Source organism: Pantherophis guttatus, chromosome 6 (genome assembly GCF_059756535.1).
Source record: "Pantherophis guttatus breed Tessera chromosome 6, ASM5975653v1, whole genome shotgun sequence".
NCBI lineage: Eukaryota > Metazoa > Chordata > Lepidosauria > Squamata > Colubridae > Pantherophis > Pantherophis guttatus.
In genome coordinates, this window is record NC_142068.1 from 6,188,749 (window position 1) to 6,197,421 (window position 8,673).

An 8,673-nucleotide genomic window follows, 5' to 3' on the forward strand; every position below is an offset into this window, starting at 1 on the left:
TGAGGACACTTGTATCAGAAGCATCAAGGTGTTTCTCAGTTGAAAGGATCAGGGTTAGGGTTAGGGTCATGTCCCTAGCAGGAGCTGGAGTGAAGGACGGAAGTTCAACAGAGTCCTGGTGGCACAGGAGACTAAAGCATTGTTATTAATAGTGTTATTAACATCTGCTGCCTGCAATTACTGCAAGTTCAAATCTCACCAGGCTCAAGGTTGACTCAGCCTTCCATCCTTTCTAAGGTAGGTAAAATGAGGACCCAGATTGTGGGGGCAATAAACTGACTTTGTATAAATATACAAAGTATGAAGGCTATTGCTTAATGCATTGTAAGCCACCCTGAGTCTCCGGAGAAGGGCTGCATATAAATCAAATTTAAAACAAACAAACAAACAAACAAAAAACCCCTGCCCCACAACAACACTCAGATCTCGAACATGAGTTTGCTAACCTCCAACCCAGCATCCTAACTACGCGAGCCACTTTGCTCCATAAGGAGAGGTGAAGACATTCTTAGTACTATGTTGTTATTCATGGTTGTGATATTGGGTAGAGAAGCTGGCCCCTGGAATAGTATGAATGGCTTGAGAAACCTGGACCTTAGGTGGAGCTGATGCTTGGGAACAGGTTTCGATGTTGATATAACAGAGATAATTCTGTTAGATGACCTGACACTCTGAAAATCATAGCTAATAGGCTCCATAGATATTTATCATAGAGATTTAAAGGGGATAGAAATTTAAGCTATTATTAGATAAGTTATGATTGGGTGTAAAGGTTTCGTCTTCTGATAAAGAGAGAAAGTTTGAATACAATACAATGTTTTATACATTTTCAACAGGATAATTGAGTGAATGTTTTGCTAGTTGGAGAATTTGTATACAACAATGCAGATCAGATATTGATCCTGATTATGAATACAAGTCACTGGGACCTGATAGATTACATCCCAGAGTTCTAAAGAAGCTGGCAGATGTCATTTCAGAACCACTGTACCACATCTTTCAAAAATCCTGGAGCCCTGGAGAACTACCAGAGGACTGGAAAAGAGCTGATCTGGTTCCCATCTTCAAAAAAGGGAAAAAAACAGACCCAGGAAACTACAGACCAATCAGCCTAACATCAATACCTGGGAAGATACTGGAAAAGATAATAAAAAAACCAGATCTGCCAAAATCTAGAAACGAGTAAAGTAATAACTAGAAATCAACATGGGTTTGTTAAAAGCAGATCATGCCAAGCCAAACTTGTTTCATTCTTCAACATAGTGACTAAATTAGTAGACCAGCGAAATACTGTGGACCTAATATGCTTAGACTTCAGCAAGGCATTTGACAAAGTAGACCACAACCTACTTCTTGGTAAGGTAGAAAAAAGTGGGATAGATAACATCACCATCAAATGGATTTGTAACTGGCTGACAAACTCTACTCAACGAGTAGTCCTTAATGATACTACATCTACATGGAGGGAAGTAAGCAGTGCGGTACCACAAGGTTCTGTCCTAGGCCCAGTACTCTTCAATATCTTCATAAATGACTTAGATGAGGGAATAGAAATGGAACTTACCAAATTTGTGGAGGATACTAAACTGGTAGGAATAGCCAACACCCGAGATAGGCTAGATATTACCAGATGGATTGTGACATAGTGAAACACTGGGCCGTATCTAACAAAATGAAATTCAGTGGAGAGAAAGTAAAGTCTTACACTTATGCAAGAAAAACCAAAAGTACACATATAAGCCTGGGTGAAACCAGGGAGTCATATCTATGTTTATATTTATACCTGCTATCTTGTTCATGTTTGACAAACTAATAAATACAAATATAGTTCTAAAAGTCCCATTTTCCCAAAGCGCTGAAGTCTGCCATGTAGTGTCCTCTGAAATCGAAATGCTTTGAAAATAGTCAGTCCTTGTTTTGAATCCTAGTGTCAAATTTCGGTACTCTCATTCTTTTCTGCAAATTTGCCCCTATATAGAATTCAGAGAAGCGTTTCTGGAAAATTATGGCTTATTTAACATTGAAATGAAAGCATGTGAAGGACCTCTAAGCTTCTACGTGTACTTATTGGGACCTGTAAGGGGGTTGTTGGCACAGTAGACATCTGGATTTATTCCAGGGGCTGGTTCCTATGTTAGTATCATTTTCCTGTTGTTTTTTGCTGCTTGTAAGAATTCACTTGAGCTTGAGTGGATAGTCTGTATTGCCACCTAGTGCCTGAGAATAGCAATAGCAATAGCATTTAGACGTACTGTATATACCGCTTCACAGTGCTTTACAGCCCTCTCTAAGCAGTTTACAAAGTCAGCATATTGCCCCCAACAATCTGGGTCCTCATTTGACCCACCTCGGAAGGATGGGAAGGCTGAATCAACCTTGAGCCTGGTGAGATTCGATCTGCCAAACTGCTGGCAGCTGGTGATCAGCAGAAGTAGCCTGCAGTCCCGCACTCTAACCACTGAGCCACTGCGGCTCAGAAAGTGCAGTGTCAATGATTCTCCCTGTCAGGTTCACCAGGAAGTCCTGCCATTGTGCTGGAAAGGGAGGGGGTTTGGCATACATGGGATTCTTTTGCTTCTGCTGCATGTTTGGAAATTAGGGAGGGGGATTGTCTTCGGAGATAGGATGGACTCCTTCTCATCTGGTTCCCGCTAAGGTTCCAAGGCCATCGTGCCCTGAACGTGAACCGATTTCTGCCTAGCACCTCAATGCTCTCAAAACATCTTCTTGGCATCACACTCTGGCTGCCAATAGACCAGTCAGGGAGGTTAGGATGGGGAAACCAAAAAAAATTTGCTTTTGAACTTCAGATTCCGCCTGACTTTACTGCCACCAGTTTCTCTCAGTCAAAAAAGTTCTTTTGATTCAACTCAATGGGTTCAGGAGTCTTGCTTTCCAGAGGGGCCGACTAGAGCAGGTCTCAGCAGAAGCAAGTGGCCAGTGGTTCATGCTTATGGCAATTGCAGTGTCCCAGGCTCATGTGATCCCCTTTTGCGACCCTTCCGACAAGCAAAGTCAATGGGGAAATCCAGATTCACTTAACAACGGGGTGACTAACAACTGCAATGATTGACTTAACAACCGTGGCAAGAAAAGTAAAAGTTACCCCTGCATGGCCCCATGGGAGTCTGACAACCAATCAGAATACAGAATACTCTCTCTCTCTCTCTCTCTCTCACCCATGTGCCTTTTTTGCCCAGGACCTCAAACCACGTGGAATAGAATAGAATAGAATAGAATAGAATAGAATAGAATAGAATAGAATAGAATAGAAAATATGGAATGGAATAGAACAGAACAGAACAGAACAGAACAGAACAGAACAGAACAGAATAAAACAGAACTTGCCTATTACCTGCTGTTGAAGCATTTTTATGGGATTATGCTCCCATAATCCCATAATATGCTCCCATATTGACAGAAGGGGGGAAAAGGGCTCTTATGCTTGTGGTATTTTTCTTTCAGTGATGACTGTCAAAATTTCGCCTGTTTTCTTTCGGTTCCTTTGAAGGGAATGACAATAATACATTATAATAAAGGACATTAATGCTACGGCAGCTGTGTTTGTGTCTCACTGGGAAATGCAGCTGTGCTGCTCCTGATTCTGCACCTCTGGCCAGAGGCCAAAGTGGGAGCAACATCAGAGCCATGAAAACCTCTCTCCCGCTGGATTTCTGGTAGAAGGAAGCAAAATGGCCTCCCTCTAGTGCAGTGATGGGGAACGTATGGCATGGGTGCCACAGGTGGCATGCAGAGCCATATTGGTGGGCATGCGAGTGTTGCCCTAGCTCAGCTCCAGCGCACATGTGCGCACCAGCCAACTGATTTTCAGGCCTTCCGGTCCCACTGGAAATCGGGAAACTGGCTGTTTCTGGCCTCCGGGAAGGCCTCCAGGGGGGATGGGGAAGGCTGTTTTTGCCCTCCCCAGGTTCCTAGAAAGCCTCTGGAGCCTGGATAGGGGGAAAAACGGGCCTACCGGGCCCACCATGCCATTGTGTGCCAAAAGCAGGGGGAAGTGTGTGTGGGGGGGTCACGTGTGCATTCACGGGAGGGAAGGGCGCATTAAATTATGGATGTGGGCACATATACCTGCGACCCCCCCGTTCCCCCTGCTTTTGACACGCAATGGCAAAAAGGTTAGCCATCACTGCTCTAGTGTATCAAAAGCTGGAGGAGATCACAGCCCACAGCTTCTTCTCCCAGGAAAGGGGCCCAGGCTGTGTAAGGAAGGCCTTTTCAGCCAGAGGGCTTCTATTATCCTCCATCTTGCCTTTGCTGCCTCTCACAGGGGCTGAGGAAACGGGAAAAGCTCCTCAGCCAGATAAATTGCTGAGGGGAAATGGCAGGAAAAAGAAAGGCCTCATAGCACGTCTAGGGAATGGCGGGCGGCATGTATCATCCCTGTTGTCTGGGAGCCTCACTTGCCACTCAAGGGAGTCTGAAGGAGAGAAAGACACCTTAGCTTTCTCCACCTCTCACAAAAGGGGAGGAAAGAAAAGAAAAAGGAAAAGGAAAAGCATAAAAATCATCTATTGTTGCAGGAAATAGAGTGGCTGGCTAAACTTTTTAGCTTAGCAGCTAAAGTGTAAGTGGAAATATTAGAATTATGGGAATTTATTTAGCGTACATAGCAAGTTGATAAGGAGAACAAATTTTCTCTTGGTGTCATAATACTACAGGGTAATGTGAAAAGAAGTAGAATGTCTGAAAGGAAATGCTTCTTTATAGTGCAAACACAAAAATGGCCACCAGCTTGGAAGATTTTTAAAAGAGACCTATCTCTTGGAGAATAGGATAGAATAGAATAGAATAGAATAGAATAGAATAGAATAGAATAGAAGAGAAGAGAAGAGAAGAGAAGAGAAGAGAAGAGAAGAGAAGAGTTGGAAGGGACCTTGGAGGTCTTCTAGTCCAACCCCCTGCCCAGGCAAGAAACTCTACACTACTTCAGACAAATGGTTATCCAACATCTTCTTTAAAACTTCCAGTGTTGGAGCATTCACAAATTCTGGAGACAAGTTGTTCCACTGATTAATTGTTCTAACTGTCAGGAAATTTCTCCTCAGTTCTAAGTTGCTTCTCTCCTTGATTAGTTTCCATCCATTGTTTCTTGTCCTGCCTTCAGGTGCTTTGGAGAATAGCTTGACTCCCTCTTCTTTGTAGCAGCCCCTGAGATATTGGAACACTGCTATCATCTCTCCCCTAGTTCTTCTCTTCATCAAACTAGACATACCCAGTTCCTGCAACTGTTCTTCGTATGTTTTAGCCTCCAGTCCCCTAATCATCTTGGTTGCTCTTCTCTGCACTCTTTCTAGGGTCTCCACCAGTGGTGGGTTTCTCCCGGTTCGGCCCTGTTTGGCCGAGCCGGTAGCGGTGATGATATGACGTCACCGAACCGGTTCTCTTTGTTCGGGAGCTGGGCTCTCCCGACCCCCCCCCCCTGTGTTATTCTTACCTTTTATTTGGCCCCACCCCCAATTTTTCGCTGCCTCCTGAGTCCCAGCTGATCGGCTGGAAGGAAAAAAATTGTTTAAACTCTTGCCGCGGGGCTTCAAAGGGCTGCCCTACAGCTGATCAGTGTTAAAAGGCAGTGTGATGGTAGACCAGTGCGCTCGGAAAACCAATGGGTAGACCAGGACACTCCAAGAACAAATGGGTAGACTGGTACAGCTCTACAAGCAGTTAAAAGCCTGGTAGACCAGTACCACTGCTAAATCCTAAAGAATTGTCACATGACCATCAAACCACGCCTGCAAAATAAGCCACACCCACAGAACAGATAGTAAAAAAATTTAGAACCCACCCCTGGTCTCCACATCTTTTTTACATTGTGGTGACCAAAACTGGATGCAGTATTCCAAGTGAATATTCTTTATTGGCCAAGTGTGATTGGACATACAAGGAGTTTGTTTCTGGCACATAAGCTCTCAGTGTACATACAAGCAACAAACACTAAAGTAATATAACCATAAGATACTAATAGGAAAAGGTAATAGGAAAGATGAGAAGAATAATAGTAATATAGCCCTACTACATGAGTAAATATCATTAGATATAAGACAGTGCTGTGGAAATTAGGTGTTCAGAAGAGTAATGGCATGAGGGAAAAAACTGTCTCTGTGTCTAGTGTCAAGGTTCCAAGTAACACCAAGAGCCTTGGTAGTACAGTGGTCTAAAGCACCCTGTTATTAAGAACAGCTGCCTGCAATTACTGCAGGTTCGAATCTCGCCAAGGCTCAAGGTTGACTCAGCCTTCCATCCTTTCTAAGGTAGGTAAAATGAGGACCCAGTTTGTGGGGGCAATAAGCTGACTTTGTATAAATATACAAAAGGATGAAGGCTATTGCTTAGCGCATTGTAAGCCTCCCTGAGTCTCTGGAGAAGGGCGGCATATAAATCAAATAAAAAACAAAACAAAAAAACCCACCCCCAACAAAATAAGACTCAGAGGCTTGGATTTCCTCAAAGTTACAATTTATTAGAGATGCCACACATCTGGGAAAACCTGAATCTGAAAGCTTCCAGGGTTTCCCCACCCAAAGGAAAGTTCAAGTCCCTGGCCAGCACTCACGAATCCATCACATGGTCCAATTACAGCATGATCCCAACTGGACAGGCTTCCCAGTTCCAGCCTCGCAGGTGCAGGGCAAGATGGCCTTGACTTTCTGAGAAAGGAATGTTATTATGATTATGTATCACTCATGCTTCATACAATCCCCTCTCCCAGTTTCCCACACTATGAAATGTGGCAGGCCTGAATGCACAATGACAAAAATGGCTTATAGGTCTGACAGCTAATTTTTTGGGCATGCAATGCCCTATAGCAGCATCCCAAGGGAAGTTGCTGAAACAGTTTATGTCCAGGGTGTGAGGTGTCTGTAGATATTTTCACAGCCCTCTTTCTGGCCCATGCAGTCCTCAGTAGAAGGCAGGCTGGTTGCAATTGTTTTTTCTGCAGTCCTAACTATCTCTTGAAAATCACAGGAACATTTTGGAACTGCCCCATAACCACTGGTGGGACTGAAATAATTTAACAACCGGTTCTCTGCCCTAATGATTTTTTCAACAACCAGCTCACCAAACTGCTCAGAAAGTTAACAACCGGTTCTCCCAAAGTGGTGCGAACCGGCTGAATCCCACCAGTGCGCATAATCGATGGGCAGTTAGAAGAATTTCTAGCAATACTTGTTGAAGTGCTCAGACTCAGCGTAGGAGTAAGCCTGGAAGGAAAGAGGGTAACAATTTAAATGGAAGTTGCTACAAAAAGAACTTTGAAATAAACAATGCCCTAGAAAGAACATTTGATGATGAGAACCTGGTGGTGCAGCAGACTAATAGACTAATAACCTGTTATTATAATTCAGCTGCCTGCAATTTCTGCTGGTTCAAATCTCCCCAGGCTCAAGGTTGACTCAGCCTTCCATCCTTTCAAAGGTAGGTGAAATGAGGACCCAGATTGTGGGGGCAATAGGCTGACTTTGTATAAATATACAAAAGGATGAAGGCTATTGCTTAGCGCATTGTAAGCCCCCCTGAGTCTCCGGAGAAGGGCGGCATATAAATCAAATAATTTAAAAAAAAATTAATTAAAAAAGAACCCAAAGAGCAAAAAACTGAAATGAAGGTTACATCTTAAGCTGAAGCTATTTGCAGTAATAGAGAACATTTTTCTATGTTGTTCCAAACTGTAGTTGACAACGTAATATGGGTAGCAATTTATACAGGCAGTCCTCGACTTACAACACGGTTTAGTGAACGTTCGAAGTTACAGTGGCACTGAAAAAAAAGTGATGTGATCATTTTTCACACTTATGACCATTGCAGTACCCCCAAAGTCAAAATTCACACAGAATAACAGAGTTGGAAGGGACCTTGGGAGGTTTTCTAGTCCAATCTCTTCTTTAAAAACCACCAGTACCTTCCTATATCTCTGCTTCCCAATATAGGTGTCTGCCTGATTTAGCTAGACAGTTAGGATGACCTTCACACTTTGGTGACCCTATTGGGAATATACACTCTTGGCACACATTCCCAGTGTCCTTTGCTCATCCCTCTCAGGACACACACAGGGTTGGCTGGTTGCCATCATCTCCATATAGAGCAAACTGTACACATTTTACAACGATTCCATCTCAAACCATGACTTGACTTGATTAGACTCCACAAAATCACAGATTGATTGCAACTTAGTCATAAACAGGAGAAAAGGCTCTTCTTCAGAAGAATAGCAATAGCGATAGAACTTAGACTTATATACCGCTTTACAGTGCTTTTACAGCCTTCTCTAAGCGGTTTACAGAGTCAGCATATTGCCCCCAACAATTTGGGTCCTCATTTTACCCACCTTGGAAGGATGGAAGGCTGAGTCAAGAAGCCCCAAACAGAACCTGTATTGTGGTCACAACAGACTTTTCCAGCTGAATATCAAGGATCTCCGCTGCCGAGACACCTTCATCTTGAGATTTCATCATTAGTATTAATTATTCTATGGCTAAGGGAGGGATTTAGAATGTCTTCATCCACCAGAGAAGAAAGATTAGAATTTGTTTTCTCTTATGAAACACAATTGAATCAGGATTTTTTTTTTTTTTTAAAAAAATCAAGATCAAAATGCAGGGAGTGAGTTTAAAGGAAAACAAAGGGATAATTTACCCATTATTTAATCCAGTGCAA

The 8,673-nt window shown here is 43.1% G+C and overlaps 1 long non-coding RNA gene across 1 annotated transcript; it reads right to left on the bottom strand.

The window, feature by feature from the left end:
- Positions 1 to 6,454: 6,454 nt before the first annotated feature.
- On the bottom strand, positions 6,455 to 8,495 carry LOC132709912 (uncharacterized). Its single transcript, XR_009620809.1, has 2 exons — positions 8,345 to 8,495; positions 6,455 to 6,665 (listed from the first exon to the last, which is right to left on the bottom strand). It is a non-coding gene; the product is annotated as an uncharacterized LOC132709912 (long non-coding RNA).
- Between the last annotated feature and the right edge of the window lie 178 nt (positions 8,496 to 8,673).